General features: G+C 43.4%; 1 long non-coding RNA gene and 1 pseudogene across 16 annotated transcripts in view; one reads left to right on the forward strand and one right to left on the reverse strand.

Moving 5' to 3' along the window:
- Positions 1–18,809, forward strand: part of LOC120103546 (uncharacterized) — a 103,924-nt gene extending 85,115 nt beyond the window's left edge. For 4 of the 16 annotated variants that reach the window (XR_015622448.1, XR_015622445.1, XR_015622435.1 and 1 more), the window contains 2 exons: positions 17,839–17,883; positions 18,159–18,809. This is a non-coding gene — a long non-coding RNA (uncharacterized LOC120103546). Of the gene's footprint in view, positions 1–6,097; positions 6,279–17,511; positions 17,661–17,838; positions 18,055–18,158 lie in introns of those variants that run through there. The other 12 variants (XR_015622450.1, XR_015622446.1, XR_015622441.1 and 9 more) reach the window with 10 other exon arrangements.
- Positions 7,485–7,549, reverse strand: LOC120093504 (U4 spliceosomal RNA; annotated as a pseudogene).
- Positions 18,810–22,268: the final 3,459 nt, after the last annotated feature.

Below are 22,268 nucleotides of genomic sequence, written 5' to 3' on the forward strand. Positions count from 1 at the left end.
GGAGACAGGACACAAGAACAGGACTGTGGAGTCAGAAACTTAGGCAGCAACTCCTCATGGCCACTGGCAAGAAAACTGAGAAATAGCTGGTGGTGGGGGTGGATTGCAGAAGTGTAGAACTAAGAGGTAGCTGAGGGCACAAACCCAAGTAGGTAAGGTGCAGTATCACGCGGCCCACATCTCTGGGGCTCTTCTGTAGTGACAGGAAGACTGCATTCCTGAGGCTACTGCCCTGGGCACAGGAACCTTCATGTTGACAGTATAAGTGTGGGTAGCATACTTATGTTCTTTGTGACAGAAAGAAAGAAAGAAAGAAAGAAAGAAAGAAAGAAAGAAAGAAAGAAAGAAAGAAAGAAAGAGGGAGAGAAAGGAAGGAAGGAAGGAAGGAAGGAAGGAAGGAAGGAAGGAAGGAAGGAAGAAAGAAAGAAAAGAAGGTTCTGAAACACTGAATTGAACTGCGAGAGAAAAATAGGAAGGGAGAGGAAGAGGTGAGAGGGAGACAGGGAGAGAGACAATGGGCGAGACGGGACCAAAGTAGAGCAGCTGCTGCTGAGGCCAGGCAAACTTACTTCTGATGTTCATATTTTAAAATTTAGGCAGTCTTTTGCCCGATCGTAATCTTTGCGTGCATGTGCAAGTGTGTATGTTTTTGTGTGTGCATGGGCATGGATGTTTTTAATTTTATTTATTTATTTTTATTTAATTATTTCATATAACATGGTTTGATCACATCCCTTCGCCTTGATTGTCTCTCATGTTAGCATTGCATTGGAAAAGCACAGGCAATCTGTTTTCTAAGCCAAGGATTTCCAACATTAACTTTGCTTTTCCTCTCACAACAGAGGAAATTTGAGTAAATTGTGTAAACTGATTCTGTTTCAGAGTCCTGGGTCCCACACTCACCAATTCTCTCTCAATAACTGTAGGGAAATTCTATGGAGAACCTCTCCCTGTGAGAGCAGACAGTGGCTGCTGCTGATTGAGGTGGGAGGGACGCTCTCATGGCATCCTGAGAATGGTCTGTTCCAAACAAGTCAGATTCCAGTCTGGAGAAAGTGATGTTCTGAAAGACTCCAGATTAGCCCATCCACAACCACAGCATCCCCACATACCTTACAAGTCCTTCATCACCGTCACCATCCCACCCAAGAAGTCTCTTCCTTAGGATAGCTCAGTGTGGCTGTGATTTCCACTATAAACCTGCACAATTAGAGGCTCACAGGAGGTCCGTCCACATTCCTCTCTTTGGTTTATGTCTGTAAAAAAAATTCTCTCATTTGTTTTCAGTTTCCCTGACACATCACGCGTATTTTTCCTGCCCCTCCCCCAACTTGGCTCCTCAAGGTCTTAGTACCCCACTACAGCATACACGCTCTAGAACTTTCTGGAGACCTGCTGCCTTTCTGTTTAAACTCCCTGTAGCCTGAATTCCAGTAAACAACGAAGGGCATGTGTGCACTTGTGTGCCTATGAAGACTGTGCCCTGTGCTTTCTCTTGGTGGGAAGTCCAGGAGGCTGGCCCCATTTCAACCTCCAGTTCTTTCTTTTGTGAAGAGGATGGCCACAGTCATCCCCCTGCTGCCCCTGTAAGCACGCCGAGGCAGCCAGCCTGGGTGCTCTCAAGTTCCTGTGCCTTTATTTGAAAAGGACATGCAAGGGCACATAGGTTTGACTAAGATAATTATAAAAGAAGTTTTGAATTTAATTAAATAATATCTAATAATCATATAGTTGGTTTGTTTGCATAGTGCATTGAAGCATGTAAAACTTTTGCATGAATTTGCCGTGCGGTGCCTAGATGCTGGGCCGGCTTTTCTGAGTACATTGTCTTAAAGCGGTCTTTCTTCAGCTACCGTTAACGTGACAGAGAATTGACCTGTCTCACAGAAACCATCCTATGTTTCTGGTTCTTATCCTTCCTTAATCTAGTGCTTTCCAAACCGCTTCCACTTCTTTTATAGCCTGTTATTTCAGCCAACATTAGGATTCATGGTCATGCTTGCTAGTTCCCTTAATGAAGAGGTGCATTGTTATTGATCCGTACAGAGCATTCTTCAGTCTGTTCATGCAAGCAGCCAGCTTTCAGGGTAAGGGCAAAATGTGGATGGGCTGGCTTTTCTTCTGAGAAGCAGCCTGAATCTCCAGCAGCAGAACTTCCCACAACACACACACACACACACACACACACACACACACACACACACACTATTTGGTGGTTTTTTTTTTGAAAATCAAGATGGACTATCAAATATGGTATCTTCATAGCAGACATTTCGTAACTAAAATGGGAGGTAGAAAAGGAGAGAGGGAGGGGAGAGAGGGACGGGAGAGAGAGAGCAAACACTGAAGGGAGTCATAGATTGATTTTCTGATAGAATTGAAGAATTATTTCCCTTTCTCCCTAAGCCCTTTAAACGTTAAGGCAGGCTGCTGCATGTCAGATAGTGGGCTGTGCTCACTTAGACTAGCAGTGAGGACAAACATATCATTCTGGGGATGTAGCATGCATGCAAAAGGCATCTAGTGTGTGCATGTTGGTTGTGTGTGGTGTACATGCTTGGATTTTCTGGACAAGGCTCAAAAGCAATGGCCTATCCAGGGGTCATGGCATCCCTAGCATGAAGACGTGGTCCTAAGGTGCCAGTTCTCCCTAAAGGATGCTAGAAAAATGGACATTTCTTGGCCTGGGATGGGAACCATACAAGATGTTTTTATTTTGTTGTGGTAGCTAGTTGGGGATGCTTTTAGGACCCACAAGATCACATCAGAAACACTCAGAAGTTGACTTGAAGAGACGCCCACTGACCGAAGAGAAATTTTGAGTTTTGAAGAATAATTGTAATTATTTGAATCTCATCAATTAATTTGAAAATTTTCATAAAGGAACATCTGGTTCTCTGTCTGTGATTCATATCTGTGGATTCAATTAGCCTTAGATTAAAAAACTGAGTGCAAGTTTTCTGCCAGTTTTTTTTCTTTCATGCATATGCTCATGCATGCATGTGTGTATGCATGTGTGTGCATGTTTGAGTCCAAATATCTGTAAAGACCTGAGGGTGAGATCCCAAGTCTTCCTCCATGACTCTTCTACCTTACTCTTTGGGTTGGGTCTTTCAATCAAACCTGGAACTCACTGATGCTCTTGCTTGTTCTATGATTGGTGCAGCTCCATCAGAGTAGCCATCTGACTAGCTCAGCTCACCTCAGCTTTTCTGTCTGTGTGTCTGTGTGTCTGTGTGTCTGTGTGTCTGTTCTTCCTTCATTTCTTGCCATCTCCAGTCATGTAAGGGTGGTGATGACATTTGTGTATGATGAGTAAAACTCAGTGAAATGAGGCATTGATGATGGAGACAGAAGGGGAGCTGCCTGATAAATCAACTTGTTTGATTTTGATCAGGCTTAAGGTATTGCCAAATGGCAGTGCCACAGAAGCTGCAAAGGAACACTGTTCAGATTCCAGGAGACATTGTAAGTATGCAATCTGGTCATTTGAGCAGACTTCAGAAAGGTGAGGATGAAAGACAGCCTAAGGTGGTAAGAATGGATGGATTGATAGATAGGTGTCCTGGTGAACAGACAGATATGTGTCCCAGTGAGCAGATGGACAGGTGTCCTGGTGAGGAGATGGACAGGTGTCCTGGTGAGCAGATGGACAGGTGTCCTGGTGAGCAGATGGACAGGTGTCCTGGTGAACACAGGGCTTATACAGTGTGAGCTGGAGATGTGGGAGGTAGGCATGAGAACCCAGCAAAAGAACAGAAGAACAACATCAGTTACTTAGTGGTTGTCCACCACTAAACAGAGTATTCCTCTTTTCTGATTGACCGTGTTGTTGTTTCACTGTAATACCGATCACTGTATTCCTTTGCTTTCTGTTGCTATAAAGCACTATAACCAAAAGCGACTTGGGGGGAAAGGGTTTTATTCTGCTTATTGGCTATGCCATCATCAAGGGAAGTCAGGACACGAACTCAAGGCCCTAACCTGGACCCAAGAAATGAAGTAGAGACCACCAGGACGCACTGCCTACTGGCTTGCTCAGACTGCCATTTTATACAACTGTGGACCACCACCCAAGTGGTACCACCCACAGTGGTCTGGGCCCTCCCACATAGATTATTAATCAAGAACACCCCTCCCCCAAAGGACTTGCCTACAGGCATTTTCTCAACTGAGGTTACCTTTTCCAAGATGACCTTAGCTTGTGTCAGTTACAAAAACTTGAACTACACAATAGGCACTGAGTAGACATGGCAGAGGGAATGAGAATGGAAGGCTCTGCCCAGTCTAATCCTGGCCTATAAAAATCACCCCCTTGTTCCGTCTCATGCCCTTCCACTTTTCCAATTTACAGATGAGTTCAGAGAATCTGGCCAAGGGCTATGAGGCTCCAAGGAGTGTTCATGCCTTAAGCGAGAGGGAGCTGGGGTCCCTCCATGACCTTGTAGAAGCTGTTCCCCCAAACCAAGATGTGAGGTTCACAAAAGCACTTGTTTGCTGGTTAAGAAAACAAATCTCGGGGCTGGGGATTTAGCTCAGTGGTAGAGCGCTTACCTAGGAAGCGCAAGGCCCTGGGTTCGGTCCCCAGCTCCGGAAAAAAGAACCAAAAAAAAAAAAAAAAAAAAAAAAGAAAGAAAACAAATCATCTCTCTTCTAAATAGACGTTACTAGTCCAGGAGCTTGTGTCTTTTTTGGTGGTGGTTGCCAGAGGTGAGTGTTTGGAAAGGTTAATTGGATGCCTCTGTGTTTTGAAATCACAAGGAACAGGGAAAGGATCGGAAGAAACACCAAGGAATAAAAAAGTGAAAAAAGAAAGGTAGAGAGGGAGAAGGAGCTGGAGAGAAAGGAGTTCATCCAGGGAGGAGAGAGAACAGTATGGAAGTAATAGGGGGATGGTAAACTAGCACCCTGGGCCATCTCATCCCCAGTGGTTGGTAGATTAAAGGTACAGAATTTCAGGGGAAAGCGAGGCTGGAGGAGGAGTTCTCAGTGAAAGGACCGTTCAGGTTGGGGCTGGAAGGAGTGAAATATGCCTAGCGATCTCTGGATACAGAGCATGTAGGGCCTTGAGAGAAGGAGAAGCATGTTTGAAAGATGGAAAGGAGTGGATGTGTAGAGTCCTGTGGGTCACAGGAAAGGAGAAGTGGGGTGGTCACCCACACAGACAGGGAGTGATGGCGGGATAGGTCCTAGAGAAACATGAGTGGTGCTGAGAACACTCAGGGGCAGAAGAGAGTGAATCTTGACACTGCTGGAGGAAGCAAGGAGGTTTGGGGGATACATGCCATTAATCCTACTCCAAGGCCCAGGCCTACCCTAAGGCCCAGGCTTCTTCTTAGACCCCAAGAATGGAAAGTAAAAAGCTTATAGATGGCCTTTAGGTCTAAGAGATGCAAAGAAGACTGCCTTACTCTCGAGAACCTCAATTCATACATAAATATGTGTGCATGTGACTATTCTTGAAAGCTCGTCAACTGCTCTGAAAGTCGACTGTCCATTGCCAGGATGTGTCTGTGCTGCTGGCATTCTTACAATGACTAGGCAGATAGCACAGTTTCCACCCACCAGGTGAGTCACAGGCAATTCCCTAAGCCTGGTGCCTTGTTCCTCACAGAGTGACTCTTGGGCCAGCATCCCCTGGACACACTCTGGAATGCAAGACCTCAGCCTCTGACTGACCTGCAAGAGTTGTCATTAAGGTCAGGGAATCAGAAAATTCCAGAGCTCAGGGGACTGTTTCTCTGTGTTGACTGCACACTAATGTTGCCAGAGAGCCTTCAAAACAAACAAACAAACAAACAAACAAATAAATAAAACCAATCCTGAGTCCCAGCCTCAGATACCCTGGTTTAAGAAAGCTGGATACAGAAAGTCATTTTCAAAAGCTCTCAAGCAATTCTAGTATACTGTAAGGGATGGACTACTAGTGGAGACAAAATGAGGCCCATTATCTAGTATCCAAGTTAAAGAGAAAACTAATGCTGCTTTACTTAATCTACTCTTTTGATATATATTGTTGTTTGAACACATAACCAAGGTGATGCACTACTGCCAAAATATTTTCCCTTATGCATTTTGTGTGTATTTTGTTCTTGAGGTGCATCTCAAAGCTTGTAAAGGGAGCACCTGTGTTAATGGCTACCATGATGACCAGTGTAGCTTCAAGTTGGAAGAATGGATTGGAAAGTCCCCATCACTGGAAAACAAAATGATTTCCCACTGAAAGTAGAAGAGATGGTCCAGAAAATACGCAGGTACAATTCAGCATTTCTGTCAAAGTGAGTTGTGGCCTGGGGAGTGTAAGAGAGCCAGTGTTGACCCTTTATAGGGTAACTCCATTAATATTGTAATGTGTGTGTGTGTGTGTGTGTGTGTGTGTGTGTGTGTGTGTGTGTGTGTCTGTTCTCTACCCTGCCTTCCCATCTTCTACTACAATTTAACCTTTCCTGTTCCATAATTCCCCTTTAACCCTTTATGCCACTGAACTCTATTGCCCTTCTCTTAAAAGCATTCCCTTCTCTGTGGCTCTTAACTAATTTCCTGACCTCAAATTGTATTCCAACTTTACTGCACATATCTGAAGATTCAAAGCTAACATCCACAGATGACAGAGCACATGGGACATTTGTCTTTCTGTATCTGAGTTACCTCAGCAAGAATGATTGGTTTTGTTTTTTGTTTTTTTTTTTCGGAGCTGGGGATCGAACCCAGGGCCTTGCGCTTCCTAGGCAAGCGCTCTACCACTGAGCTAAATCCCCAACCACAAGAATGATTGGTTTTAGTTCCATTCATATTTTGTTGCAAAAATTTTTCTGGGGAGACTCAATATACCCCTCTGTTCACTCCAGATAAGGAACCCATCACAGACCAAAGTACTGATACCACCAAAGTCCAACTTGGTGAACCAATGAGTTTTATTGAGCTTACTTAATAGTAATATGGGTGAGGGGTTACTTACAGGAGTAGAAATGTCTCAAAGACATTTGTATCACCAAAGCCCACCCCAACATGGGTGACAGCTCACAAAAGCTATACACCTTGAGCATACTACACAGCCTGCAGGTGGCTCAACAGGTTGGCAAGAATCCTTTCCAAGTGATTCTGGTCTAAACCTCTTCCAGGTAGCTGGTATGATCTCAGTGTCTTCTTCGCAGCTTGACTTTTCTAAATCTCTTTACAGCTTTTATTACTTACTATGGTAGGGAGGAGCCTAGTGAATCTGATCAGTTTCAAGGACTTCCTGAACCTATTTTGAATTGTTTACTTTCTTGTTTAAGGAGCTTCCCTGCATCATGAAATGTTACAGCCCCAGAGGAAACTGTTACACAATGCCAAACACACTGTAATTTGTAATTTGGCTTTTCTTAATAGCTGAACCCCCTTTCTATTTTGCATATGTAGTACATTTTTAGTGTCCATTCATCAGTTGATGATCATTTAGGTGGTTGATGATCATTTCCTAGCTACTGTGAATAGAGCACCAATGAATTAGCAATAATCGTGCCTCGGATAAACCTCATTGGCTACGATACTGCCACTGAGAAAAGCTTAGAGCACCAATGAAAATGGATAAACAGGGTTCTCTATAGTAGATATAGGTCCTTTGGGTACTATGCCCAAGAGTGGCATAGCTGGATCATGTGGTGTATCTATCTGTAGCCTTTTGAGGAAACTCCACATTGATTTCCACAGTAGCCTCACCAGTTTACATTCCTACCAGCAGTGAATAATGCTTCACTCTTCCCACATGTATTTGTTATAAGGTTTCTTCATTTGGAGTTGTTGGCCAGTGAGGTCCCATTGATCCCTCAAACATTACAGATGATAACGGATGCTCTTGACTACTCTCCAGAACTTGATGGCCATACCCTATTGCTGAAGACAACACATACTTGAGTTATAAAAACATGGAGAAATCAAGCTGGTACTCACTTGGAAACTCCATCCTTTCTGGTTAGCTTTCACAGAGTGGGAGGTCTTACCCATGTTACCAGAGGAGAAAAGAAACCATTATTCTTTCCCAGCTGTGAACGCTACAAACTATATCAATGACAATTCTGGCAAGATGTGCCTACTGGTGGGGTCCTAACATGAATGTTATGGAAGTGTGATGGTTTCTATATGTTTAGCCCAGGGAGTGGCACCATTAGGAGCTATAGCCTTGTTGGAATAGGTATATCATTGTGGGTATGGGTTTTACTACCCTAGCCCTAGCTGCCTAGAAGCCAGTATTCTGCTAGCAGCCTTCAGATGAATATGTAGAACTTTCAGCTCCTTTTGAACAAAGCCTGCTTGGATGCTGCCATGTTCCTGCCTTGTAACATAGACTGAAGCTTTGAACCTATAGGCCAGCCCCAATTAAATGTTGCCCTTATGAGAATTGCTTTGGTCATGGTGTCTGTTCACAGCAGTAAAACCCTAACTAAGGCAGAGAGTATCCAATCACTTCCTAATTGGATTTAAGACATGCTCTACAAAATGAAAAACATACCTGGTACCATTATTTGGTTCAGGAACCTGTGACTAGACAGGTACAAGCCCTCAGAGAGAACCTCTTACTGTAACTTTGCTAAATAGACTTAGTATTAAACTAACTACTAATGGTTTACTGTTATACTCATAGATTGGTGCACCTCTCGACTCTCATCAGATAATCTTTTTGTAGTAGTTCAGCAACTCATCAAGATGCAGAGGAGAAGTGACTGCAGAATTCTCAGCCCTAAATTGTGGTAGTATGCACTAGAGTGCAAGCTCAAGCCAGAAAGATCCCAGCACAGTGTGGAGAAGGGTAGACGTGAAACCCAGCACTAGCTGAGGAGCTTAGGTACATATTGGGAGTGGGAGAGTTGGTTTTCTTTATGGATATAGCCCCTTGTCGGTTGATCACACTTGAGTAGAAGACCACATATCTAAGAGTATTTGAGGAGCACAAATTGGTTCAAAAGAGAGGTGTGTGTGTGTGTGTGTGTGTGTGTGTGTGTGTGTGTGTGTGTGTGAGGTTATGTAGGGAAGGAGTGGGTGAGTGGGAATATGGTCAAAATACATTATCTAAACTTCTCATTGGACTTTAAAATGAGCATCATGGAAGTCAAGGAAGAGGTGAGACTAAGAAAATTTGTAAACTTCTTCCCGAAACAGAAGTGGGATTTAAAGGACACAGATAAATCCTTTCCATGCTGTATTAAGGCTGTAAATAAAGACTGTGCTAGAGACTAATCAGCTGCTTTGACTTAAGAGAAGGTAATTTTCTTAGATCGGGTTTTATTGCTGTGAAGAGACACCATGACCACAGCAACTCTTACAAAGAAAAGTATCTAATTGGGGCTGGCTTACAGTTCCAGAAGTTCAGTCCATCATCATCGTGGCAGGAAACACAGCACCATGCAGGTAGACTTAGTGATGGAGAAGGAGCTGAGAGTTCTACATCTTAATCCCGAGGCAGCCGAATGAGACCATGTGCCACGTTGAGTGTAGCTTGAGCATAGGAGACCTGAAAGATCATCCCCACAGTGACACAATTCCTCCAAAAAAGGCCACACCTACTCCAACAAAGTGAAGCACCTTCTAATAGTGCCACTCCCTATGGCCAAGCATTAAAACACATGAGTTTATGAAGGCCATACCTATTCAAACTACCTCAATAGCTAAATTTCCCCTCTTCCTGTCCAGGGATGTTCTAAACAAACAAGCATCTTTGCAGGTTTTGGTGTCTGTGTGGCTGACCCAGTGCTGGAATCTGGAGTGGATTTAAGAGCAGGATAAAACCTTGTGGGTCTAGGTTTCTGGCCTCTTTGGCCCCTCCTCTTAGAAAAACATCCTAGTAGATCTTCTCTCAAGTCAATCAGTGCAAAAACTGAAGGCTTCCTTAGCATTAACATTCCATTGGCTTCCTAGATCTAATTTTTATCATGCCTTTTTTTCCCTAAAGGAATTCGAGAAATGGCTTAGCTGCTAGATAGACTCTAACTTCTAAGTGGAACTGTAACCAGGCCATGTGGCTCTTCTGAGCCTGAGGTGACTGAGCAGCAAGTCTTGGTGGCATGTGCTGGGGACTAGGTTAGATGCATTTTTCAGGCCAGGTACATGGTGCTTGCCTGCTGCTGGCAGCCAAGTGAAGAGACTTACTAGGGCCCGCCTGCCTATCTCCACCCTTACTAACCTGTCCAACTGCCATGCTCATGGGAAAGCTCCTCGGCAGTTATTTCTAACAAGTCTGCTTCTGTCACCACTTCTTTGTATAGCTTACTATGATCTAGAAAAGGAAACATTGAGGTGAACAAACTTTATTTTTGGTTAATGTCTTAGTTAGGGTTTTACTGCTATAAATGAATGCCATGACTAAGACAACTCTTATGAGGACAACATTTAATTGGGGCTGGCTTACAGGTTCAGTACAGGATCATCAAGGCAAGGGCAGGGCAGTGTCCAGGCAGTCATAGTGCAGGAAGAACTGAGAATTCTACATCTTGTTCTGAAGGCAAACAGTAGAATACTGGCTTCTAGGCAGCTAGGATCAGGATCTTGAAGTCCACACCCACAGTGACACACTACTCCAACAAGGCCACACTCCTAATAGTGCCACTCCCTAGGCCAAGCATATACAAACCATCACAATCAACCTGCTCTATTTCAAACGCTTCACTTTGCCAAGACTATCACTTCTCCACCGAAGGCCCAAGGCACTCTTACTATAGAAATCCATCTCATCAGAGTCAAGAGCTTATCCACCCCAAAGAGTGACCTTTTCACATCAAGGTACAAATGACATATGCAGTATTCTCTCTTCGATGCTTTTGTAATAAAAGAATAGAGCACTTCCACATAAATGTCAGCCATCAGCTGGGTGATGGAGACCTTTTAAGGCAAGCATTAAATTAGACTTAATGGAAGCCTGAAATCGTTCTTCATAAGCAACAGCAACCGTTTAGAACCAAGTAGAGGATGAAGTTAGCGAACTCTGAAGTACGTACCTGTGATTGTGATGATCTGTCAGAGGGCGCTCCAGGGGCGTGGTTTTTGTGCTTGATATAACCAGAAAATACTTTTTACTTTACTTTGTATTTACCTATTTATTTTCAGACAGCACCGTTCTGGTAACTTTGGTTGGTTTAGATCCTGATATAGAGATGACCAGGCTGGCCTCAAAATCACAGTGATCTGACCATTTCTTCTTTAAATCCTGGGATTAAAGTCATGCACCATCATGCCTGGCTAATAAGTTTTACTTTTGAAAAAAAGGTAGGGTATAATTTTTTTAAAAATGTTTAAAGATTATCCTTATGAATAAATTCTTAAATCAATCAAAAGCTAGGGAAGAATTTGCTAAATAGCTGACTTCCTCACTTTTGTCATTTGTCATTTGTGGTGTCGAGACCCAAATATAATGACCGTTCATCTTTTAACTCATACTTTCTGAGGACAAGGGAGAACTTTTAAAAGAGGTTTTCCCCAATTTCAAAAGCTCAGGAGTGGGAAGAAAAAAATATGTACACAATGCACCCTGGAGGTGCAAAGAGCTCTCTCTCCTCACACAATAAAACAACAGCAGCCTTTATGAAATGCAAGGATGTCTGTTCTCTCTCAGAGCAGGCTGAGTTCTCATTATGGTGAAAATTACCTTTAAGTCCAAGTGAAGCCTCTGGGTATAAGGTCTTAGGTTTAGTTTTCAGTTGGACAACTGAGAGGCGGTTGTGACAAAGGCGCAGAGGGCGTCTTACAGAGTGAGGCAGCAGGACCACTCTGTGTCCCACACAGCTAAGAGATGCTAAGGTTCAGCATGGTGAGGAAGAATGCACACTTTCACAGGACTGACTGGTTTCTAATTCAGCCTCTGTGACTTAACTAGCTGGGTTATCTTGGGCAGTTTCACCTGTGTTTAACCCCAATTCCCCCACTTTAAAAATGGAACTAAAGATCTGCTCACAAGGACTAAGCGAGCTCCTGCCTGAAATAGGCCGTAACATTTCAAAAGCTTGGAGGAGATGGAGCTCGTGGTGCGACGAGGCCAGACAACAGGAAATTTCAAGGACCTGGTCAGTGATGTCAGATACTATGACATCTTCCCAGTCAGGAGGAACCGAAAGCTATCACATTGGAAAAGGAGGATAATGACATTCTGGAAGAAATATTCAGGGGAAGTCAAAATTTGTATTTGAAGTACTGAATCTTATTGATTATGTCAGGGTAACAGTTATTGCAATAACAGCAGAAAATAACACATTCTTTCTTCCAGAGTGGCCTTCTGAGGCAGTGTGTTATATGTGGGAATTGTTTTTAGTCTTTGTCATGCACATGAACAAAATCCAATAAGAACTTCCTGACATGTTGAGGATCAGACAGTCAACACTGTCAGCCATATCTATGCGTTTCATGGTGACAGATTCAACATAGATCAAATCTTAGGAAAAAATTGCCTACACTAAACACGTACCAACTTGTTTCCCTAAACAGTAAAGTATAACAATTTAACGTAGCACTTACATGTACCATGCATTAATTTTTCAGGCAATCTAAAGAGTAGAAGGTATGGGAAGATGCAAATATAGGCCATCTTAATGTATGGAACATGATTGTATGCAGCTTCTAGGAGGAATCTCACAGGTCCTCCTGGAAGCTATCGAAAGGATCCTCCTAGGTCCTTAAATCCTAGTGGATGCTATCTTGCTGCAATTCAAAGTCTGGTGTCTCTGAGTATAAATAATTATTGCCAGAGTTTACTGGACTGGTTTTGGTTAGAAAATGTAAACTTAGAAGCATAATGCAAACACATTTAAAAAAACAAAAGCACGAGATGGATGTCATAGGTCATTCCTGTGATTTCAGCCCTTTGGGAGACTGAGGCAGAAGGATTATGAGTTCAAGACCAGCATGGATGATACAGCAAGAACTTGTCTTGAAAAAGAGACACTCAGAGAAAACAATACTCCCATTTAATAAGTAACTGTAGCCAGCTTTGTTTCTTTTGGCTGTTTTCATCTGTTTCTACATGGTTCTAATCATTCTGTATATGCAATATCAGACCAGCGCATTCACATAAAGTCATGTAATTGCCTATGTCTTCCCCCATACCATGGCTTTGATTATTATGTAACAATTCATCAAGTTGATACATTGTAATTTCTAAATGGATACATTTATTTATTTATTTATTTACTTACTTACTTACTTATTTATTGTTTTTTTTGAAGCAAAGTTTCTCTGTGTCACCTTGGGTGTCCTGGACCTCACTCTTTTGACCAGGAGGGCCTTGAATTTAGAGCTCCACCTGCCTCTGCTTCCCAAGTGCTTGGATTAAACAGGTGTACCACCAATGCCCAAATGATATTTAAACGTTTTAAGGATGTAATTTTTAACATAGAAGGTATCTTTGGCATTCTTACAAGTTGAGGTGAAAAGTGAAGGGCACAGACATTTTCACAGCATTTTGTTTGAGCAGCTATTTCACGGTATCCATGGCTATACTGGTTCTAAGATTCCTGTGGACACCAAAATGATGGGACACTTAGGTTCCCTGTATAAAATGGGGCACTGCACACACGCAGCCAATCACAATCTCTCCTGTGCTTTATACCTCCTCTAGTTTATGCACAGGGCACCTAACACAAAGAGGCTATGCAAATAGTTGTTATACTATACTGTCTTAAATGTAAATATTTTTATTGTTTTCAAAAAATAGTTTTGGTTTTACTCTAGTATTGTGTGTGTAATGTGTGTACGTAGGTGTAATGGTTTGTAAATGCTTGGCCCTGGGAGTGACCTTATTAGAAGGTGTGGCCTTGTTGGAGTAGGTGTGTCACTGTGGGTGTGGGCTTCAGATCCTCACCCTAGCTGCTTGGAAGTCAGTCTTCCACTAGAGTAGACTTCAGATGAAGATGTAGGACTCCCATCATGCCTGCCTGGATGCTGCCCTGCTCCCACCTTGATGATGACGGACTGAACCTCTGAACCTCTGAACCTGCAAGTCAGCCTAATTAAATGTTGTCCTTTAAAGACTTGCCTTGGTCATGGTGTCCCCTCACAGGAGTAAAAACCTAAGGCACATGTCCGGAGACAGAAGACAACTTCATGGGGTTAGTTCTCTCTGTCCACCATTACATGGGTTCCAAGATCAAAATCAGGTTGCCAGGCACAAAACAAGCACCTTCACCCACTGAGCACTTGAGGACATTTTCGACCCATGGTTGCTTAGAGAACCTGTGGTTATGGGGAGTCAATTGTTGCCAGATTGTTCAGTAAAAAGACACACACACACACACACACACACACACACACACACACACACACACACATGCATACAGAGGTATGTGACTGTGCTCATAGAAAAAGTCACCTTCTAAGTTTCTAAGTTTTATCACCTACCTGATTTATCCCCGCTAATGATAGTTCCTTGTTCAACGCTCTCTCTCTCTCTCTCTCTCTCTCTCTCTCTGTGTGTGTGTGTGTGTGTGTGTGTGTATGTGTGTGTGTGTGTGTTTTCTCAGAAAGTGATCCTTTCCTTGAAAGTCAATCTGAGATGAATGCTTACAATAAAATTAGAGTAGCTGTTGAGTTCTGAGCCTCTGGCACTCTCATCAAAGCGCAGACCAGACTAGAAGTGTGCTTTTGAGATGCAAATCATGCTTTGATGCATTTAAACTTCAAGAGGAACAAATACTGTTTACAAATAGAATAAGCCACCTGAAATACTTCAAGAAAATACCTCAGGAAAACAACATCAAAACCAAACAACACCCCCAGCATATGTGTGTATCCATTCATATGTAATAGGGCTGTGTTTGCATATGTGCAGGTATATGTGTACATATATTTCAGAATATGGGGGATCTTTTCTTTCCTTGGAAACTGTGCTTTCTTTTAGTTACAAACACAGATAAAAAATCTCCAGCTTAGGAAATGAGCAATGAGTGGGTTACATGTTCTAGCATTTGCTGTCTGCTCTCTTTGACCCATTGTCTCTCTTGCTCTGAGACGTTGGTGGATTTAAAAGGATCAGAAGATCCTAGTCAAAACATCATAGAAAGGGGAGACTTAGTGGTGGGTGATGCGGAACTCTGTAGTCTCCAAGCTGAACCATGGGAAGAGAACAAGTACAACCTTTCTCCCAGCTCTCTCTCTCTACCTTCTCTAAATGCAACATTCACTTAAGGTATTTTAGAGATGGATACAAAATTTGGGGGAGAAAACTAATTGCCTCTGCTTAATGCAGGACACTTCCTATGCGTCAGTCACCTCAGATGGGAGGGTAGAGACTCCGTGGTTGGAGATGTCACATTTCCTGTGAGATTTATTTTGGTGCTAAGAGACTGGGAAGAAGCAGTTCTTAGAATGCAGATATGGGTAAAAAGTGCTGTAGTTTGTCTGCTATTCCCGCTACCACAGTTTTCTTTGTGTCAACCAACTATAGATGTAGCTTTGCAAAAACTCACGGGCTCTAAAACTACTAGACAGCATTTGAAAACTCTGCAAGGGACATGTAAACTTGTTAGCCATTGAGGTCTGTGTTCAAATAATAGATTCTAGCTTCTCTGTGTGTGCATAACAAGAAGCATCGTAAATAATTTTAGGAGAATTTTTAGAGGAAATGTGTACTTCCTTCTGCTCAGCGAGGTTCCAAAAGCACTGAGCTAAAAACAGATTCAGTTTTGCTTCTCAGGGTCTTTAGTGCACTGCTTATCAGATGGACAGAGGCCATTCAAATGGATTATTCTTATTGATAGATACATAAATATAGGTTTTAAATTTGGCGAATATCTGTGAGCACCTTGGATGAGCTTGGGAAATGCTGGCTTGAGTTTGAAGACAAGAGATTTCCTGTGGGATAGGGACAAAAGGGCTGTTTGGGACAAACAAGATGATAATTGGTTAATATCAAAGCCCAAGGGGAAAGTCAACTGAAGCTGTGTACAGAGAGAACATTAGCCAAGAGCAAATTAGCCACACAGACATAAAATATGTCCCTTCAGGGTGATGTGAGCTGTCTGGTCAGCTTCTGTAGCCACCTCGGAAGGTCTCCAGAGCACCGTCCTGGTTTTCGTGGCACTCGTTTTGGTTTAAGGAACGTTCTCAGGATTTTGCCCTCTTTGGAGTGTGCTTCTGTATAAGTTTAAGATCCAAATATTTGTCACAAACAGCGGGCCTGTCACCACCCTCTTGCAGGTGGCTGAATATAAGCAATCATAACTTCACCCTGTTTACTAGCTACGTATTTCATCTTCCTAATTTCTGTTTTTTACATTATGATTTCTTCTTCTACATCATACAACAGAGCACTGTTTTCAGGGCCTGTTTTTTTTTTTTCTGATATACTAACAATTAAATTTTTGAATTTTATTTCTAGCCTACGGTGGGGCCAGCGCACAATGACAAGTAACAATTTTATAACTGTTCTCACCACGCTTAAAGCATTAGTCTCATTTCAAAATAGTCCTTTATCCAACTACACTCTATCCTGGCCTTGCTATGAGCCTAACTGTGTTTTGGTGTGGGAGTTGTGGCCTTGACACTTGCGTGCACTTTGCATGTACATGTGTGTCCCTGCACATCCATAGACCTGCACATCATCTAAATAGACCAAGTAAATCGACATATGCCCAGCATAATGTCAAACACGCAAACCCCAAGCAGGAGGAAACTGATGGAGGATGCTACCTATGCGTCAATCAGCTTAGACCTGTGGGCGGGGTTCCACAATGTAGAGAAGGAAAGCAAGCTAGAGGGATGCAGTGACCGAGGTGCCATTCAGGTGGAGGCACCAGGAAAGGCCTCTTTGGCTGTAGAACATCTGAGCAAGCATATGGGGCTATGCAAGGAGAGTTCTAGAAATCCAGAAATAGGGCTGGAGAGATGGCTCAGCCATTAGAAGTTAGGCTCACAACCAAAAATATAAGAAATCCAGAAATCAGGTACAAAACCTGAGATGCTCACCCACATGTGTTTTGGAAGCAGCAGGGAGCTTCGGTAGCTGGAGGCATATGAGGAACAGGAAAAGAGTTAGTCATGGGCTAAGGTCTGTGTGTAGGAAAATGACACTAGATGATGAAGGGTCCTGTATTCTATTCAGTGTGTGTGACATGCTGTAACCAGGACATGGTCAGCAACACCACCTTGTCCACTCTTCAGTGACTCTTCTCTTAACCCATGCAACTGAAAAGAAAAAAACAAACCCAAAACTTAGGTGAAGTTTTGATGTCATGTTCTCAGGCAAGCACTTTGGGAGCGGGACATGGAGAGGCTTCAGGGGCTGCCCCTGAGGACTGTGATGAATAGGCCCTTTTAAAAATGGGATGGGCTCAGCCGCTGCTTTGGGGTGTAATTTGTCGTCTATAAATATCTCTGTTAGCACACACTATTAACTGAGTGACTGGGGAAAGAAAGGCGAGTAGCCCCAGGTTGGGACTGCTGGATGGTGACTCAGAGTTCCCCTGTTCTTGCCTGTGCGCCTTAAGCCGGTGGAAAGTTGTTTGTGTGTGGAGGCATGCTGACACAAGCTGGGGACAGCATAAATCAAGTGACACTCCAGACTTGCTGCTGTGTCAGAGGCAGAGGGAACTAGCATTGCGCCCTCAGAAATCTACTTAAGATATAAAAAACGTAGCTCTGGGAGTGGGAGGGAGAAAATTAGCCTCCCACACCTCCTGCAGTGATGTTCCAGCAGGTAACTGGTACGTCTTTGTAATGGTGCTTACAAGTGGCAACGCAGTCTTCTGTACCATAGTCCGGGGATGTGGTTCTCTGGATGCTCTGGGTGTGGTAGCTTTAATTACCTGAGGCTTTGTCCTTGAATGACTCTGCTCATACGCCTGAGTCCTGTTACATCGCTCTTCTCTTTTGCTCTCTGAGGTGCTGGAACCGGAAGGAAGCTGGACTGCAGTACAAGGGTCACAGGTAAGCAGCAAATGATCTGAATAGCAGGTATGTGAACTTTCAGAGCCCAGATTTCCTCACAGCCCAGACAGGGACAACGATGTGTGCCTAGCAACCCTGGCAGAGAGGAAGCGTTTGCTCAACCCAATCAACCGAGCCTCCTGGAGTTAGACTGGCTTGGCCGACTTGATGGTAGTTATTTTAATGGCGCTTTCAAAAGGCAACATTTTGTTATCAAATGTTCGAGCCTCTTTTTGTGAGCTAACTAGGTACCCTTTCCACGTTTCTCCTTCCAGCCGCCCTGCTGAATGCCCTAAAGGGAGAAGAACCAGGGTTTATGGAGGACCCGATGCCTTTTGAAACTGTCTCGTTTGAGATGCACACATTTGTAACTCAGCATTGCCATCCGAGAGGAACGATTGAGACAACAAAGCCCCGGAGAACAAAGAAGTCAGCATTTGGCAACAGATAAAGCGGCAGAAGTGAAGCGTCACCCTTGCTGTGTTTGAGTCCTGAACTTCAGTTTCCCCCCAGGCTCCTGGGTAGGCTACAGATTTGCAGGTCCTCACATTGCACAGGAGGAAGCCCCTGAACACAAGGCAACGGGGCCTCGGAGATGGGGAAGTTTATCCTTCTAGCTGAGTCTCCGAATCTCATCTGACTCTGTGAATAATGGCTCCAAAATGGGGCCATGATTGTTGAGTGTAATTTGCCTTTGGGCGATACTACATAAAGACACTTCTGCCCTATTTTTTAAATTAACACCTCTCCTTGGCAATCTGCTCCAGAATGGAGGGCTTTTATGGACACCCTAGATTTGAGACTCAATCACGTTCCTAGAGGGTGCCCTATTCCTGTAATAGTAGACATGAAGACAGAACTTAAATCTCACCCCATATTTCTCTTTTATGAAATAAACAGCCTTCGTTCCTTTAGATTTCCCAGAAGGCCCATTTTCCTTGGTCTTTTGATAAATTTCATAACTCTTTTCTGGCCATTTTTCAAACTTTCCACCACTTGCCAAAGTTACTTGAGTCCAAAATTGGACGACATTTCAACTCAAGAGAGCTCCAAGAAAGCCTGTGACTGGAGGGTGCCCAATAGTCCTATATTCTCACCTCCACGTCTGCATCCCACGGGTGCTCCCTGCTGATGCCCACAACACAAGTATTGAGTCATTTCCCTCACCAGCGAGAAAAGCCAATGCTGAAAACGAACAGCAAATGGGGCTATGCCAGAGCCTAACAGAGATACTGCTCCAGCTGCTGTAATGGATGGTCTGTGCATGGCCGGAGAGGCGCGCGCACACACACACACACACACACACACACACACACACACACACACACACAAAGGAGTACTTCTGAACTAGTAGCAAGGCTTTGAGACAAATGCTAAACGGATAGGTGAAAAGACACCTTATTAATATTCCTGGCTTCGATTCCTTAATCAATACACAATTGGGGAAGCTCTTGTTGAAAGCAAGCTAATCAGTAAAGACTATAGCACAATTTGTTTGAAGATTTTGAAACTAATGAGATTTGATCTCTGCTTCTCTCGGGGCTGAAAAGGAATCACTTGAAATGAACAAGGATGCTGTTGCTTTAAACTTTCCTCGAGCAGACATCCAGCCAGAAGGGATCGTGCTCAGATGCAGTTTCTAAAGATCTGGTATTTGATTTTGTTATTTCAAGAGTCAACGCCATTTTTAATTCAGCTCAAGGCTCACAAAAATTTTCAAAGTCCTTGCCTGTGATGTCTTTGTTGCATCTTCGGTCCACTTTCTCCATGTTTGGGACTGTATTTCTTAGTTTCCAAAAAAAAAAAAAAAAAAAAAAAACCAATGAGAAGATGAATGCTTTAATTTATAGACATTTCTTATTCAACAAATTGATTTTAAAAGATCTGGCTGTAAATCTGTCTCCTGCACTGTTAAGGTGTGACCTTGAGAAAGTGATTTAACTCTTTATGCAGACCTCAGACCTCAACGTGAACTTGGAACACTGCAATGGCTCTGAAAACTTGGGCAGGGACTTTGTGGTCTTGCCAGCCCTTCTGTCTGTCTAGTCATCACTTGGGATTCTAATTCAGTTCTTTGAAGTATCAGTCACATCAGCGTTTTAACAATCTTGTCACTGGCAAACTCATAAAATATCATTCAAATTGAAAGGGGGATCCTGAAATTCCAGTTGAACATCTGCTTACAAGAGGCAAACTGGTGCAGGGGAGAGGAGTTGAGGAGAGATGGCTCAGTGGTTAAGAGCACTGATGGTTCTTCCAGAGATCCTGAGTTCAACTCCCAGCAACCATGTGGTGGCTCACAACCATCTGTAATGGGATCTGATGCCCCCTTCTGGTGTGTCTGAAGACAACTACAGTGTACTCACATACATAAAAAAAATTGTCTTCCTGTGTCTCCACATAAATATTTTTTTTAAAAAAAGAGGTGAGCTGTACTGAGCTTTTCTGACCTGAAAAGGCATTGATGTTAACTAACCTGGAGCCCTTCTACTCTGTTGGACATGTCTATGTGCACATCTAGGGATTTTTTTCCCTTGTCAGCCACCATTACAGACTTTTGTCTATATCGTAGACACTTTCAGTCACACATGGGCCTCTTACTCCTTTGGGGTTCCAAGACAGTTGTTTAAATAAGAACTATTTTTCCCGATTTTTTTTATTGAAAGTATTTCTCTCTCTCTCAGACCTTTTCATTTCCCTGTGGTTTTTCTGAAGCCAAGAGAACACTTAGGAAATATTAGTATTATATTTCTGGCCTAATACAAAATGTAGAAGTGGGAGAATAACAGCAGTTCCCAATGGTGACAAGAATTGGTGCACTCTGATACATTGTTACTATGGTGGCCCCAGTGAGCTGGAGTTCCTAGGGTTTATGCCCTCACACAGTCCACTGCCATGGCTATGAGTTTGGCAAGCTCAGTCTCTCAAATGAGCCATCTTGAAATAACCCTCCAGCCCCAGGTGACTCACGCTCACTAACACTGTATGCAGCACAGAGGCAATGGCCCACTGCTGAACCCTGACCAGACTGCGCAATTATGAGCAATCGAATCATTGCTGTTGTCTTAAGTCAGTGAGTTTGGAGAGAGTTTGTATGCTATAGAAGATAATGGAAACACACACACACACACACACACACACACACACACACACACACACACTCGCACATGCACAGCCTCATTCCTAAACGGCCACATATCGATTCATTGTTGTGTCAGCATTTGGCGAATGTAAATCTCTCCGACCTAAGCCATAACCAGATGTTGAAAGGAAGAAGGGGCCTGAGGACACTAGTTCCTCTTCAGCAAAAGTGGTTGACAGAGATGACGGGGAAATTGTCTTGTATGTTTTACATTCCGAGGAGAATCAATTGCTTTTCTCTAGTGAATACAGCTGTTTCATGCTCCTCTTTCTCCTCCTTCTATCTTAGCACATATCAGCAAGAGGAAGGCCAAGCTCTGTTGGAGATAAGTCCATCCTTCTACCGTCTCGATTCTTTATCATACGCTTTGATGGACTAAGGCCCGATTTACTTTCTTATGCCCTACACAATACTAAATTGTTGAAAATGACTGGTGGCCGTTCTGGAGAAATGGCAGAGACGTCAGCCCATTCAGTGAGAATGGCTGACACTGATAACAGAAGACATTATGAGCTGAGCGTGGTACACTCATATTTGACAGGCCGATCCCGCACAGGCATTATGTGAGGGTAGAAAGCATTACAGTTTCACCTTTTTAGTGGCTGGTTCGCCTCTCAGTAGATCTCGAGACTTCACTCTGCCTGCAGAGCGCTTTGGCACCTCTTCCCTGCAGGTTCCGGATCATCAGCACTGGCCCCGTGTGCGATGACTCCTGCCGCGTGCTCCCTGGTGTGCGAGGGGCAAGGCAGTCTTGTCTTCCAGCTGCAGGGGAAATTAAATGGACTGCAGGTGTCTGCTCATCTTAGGTCGAGCAGCTAACAAAGGACAAGAGTTGAAACTCCTAGAAACAACAACAGCAGCAACAACAACAACCACCACCACAAAAGGGTGGCAGGGGTTTGGTACACACCATGTATACACACTCTGACTAACGAACGATTTTCCAACATTATGATGGTGTAAGAACTATGCTTAGAGTAACAATTATACTACAAAGCTTTGACCAGGATCTTTTCCTAGACTAGTTCTATGCAGTAGGGCTCTGTCTCGTGATAGCAGGCAGCCATGAGCCAAAGCTCATAGCAAGTGGATAACAACTGGTGTAGAAGATCTGCGCTAACGAGACTTTGATGGACATGCCATCAGACACCTAAAAGCTAATATGTCTTTTTCTAATTTTTAAATTAAAAGAAATTTTAAGGGCTGGAGAGATGACTCAGTGGTTAAGAGCACTGACTGCTCT

Source organism: Rattus norvegicus, chromosome 6 (assembly GCF_021556685.1).
Source record: "Rattus norvegicus strain SHRSP/BbbUtx chromosome 6, alternate assembly SHRSP_T2T, whole genome shotgun sequence".
In the NCBI taxonomy this organism is placed as follows: domain Eukaryota; kingdom Metazoa; phylum Chordata; class Mammalia; order Rodentia; family Muridae; genus Rattus; species Rattus norvegicus.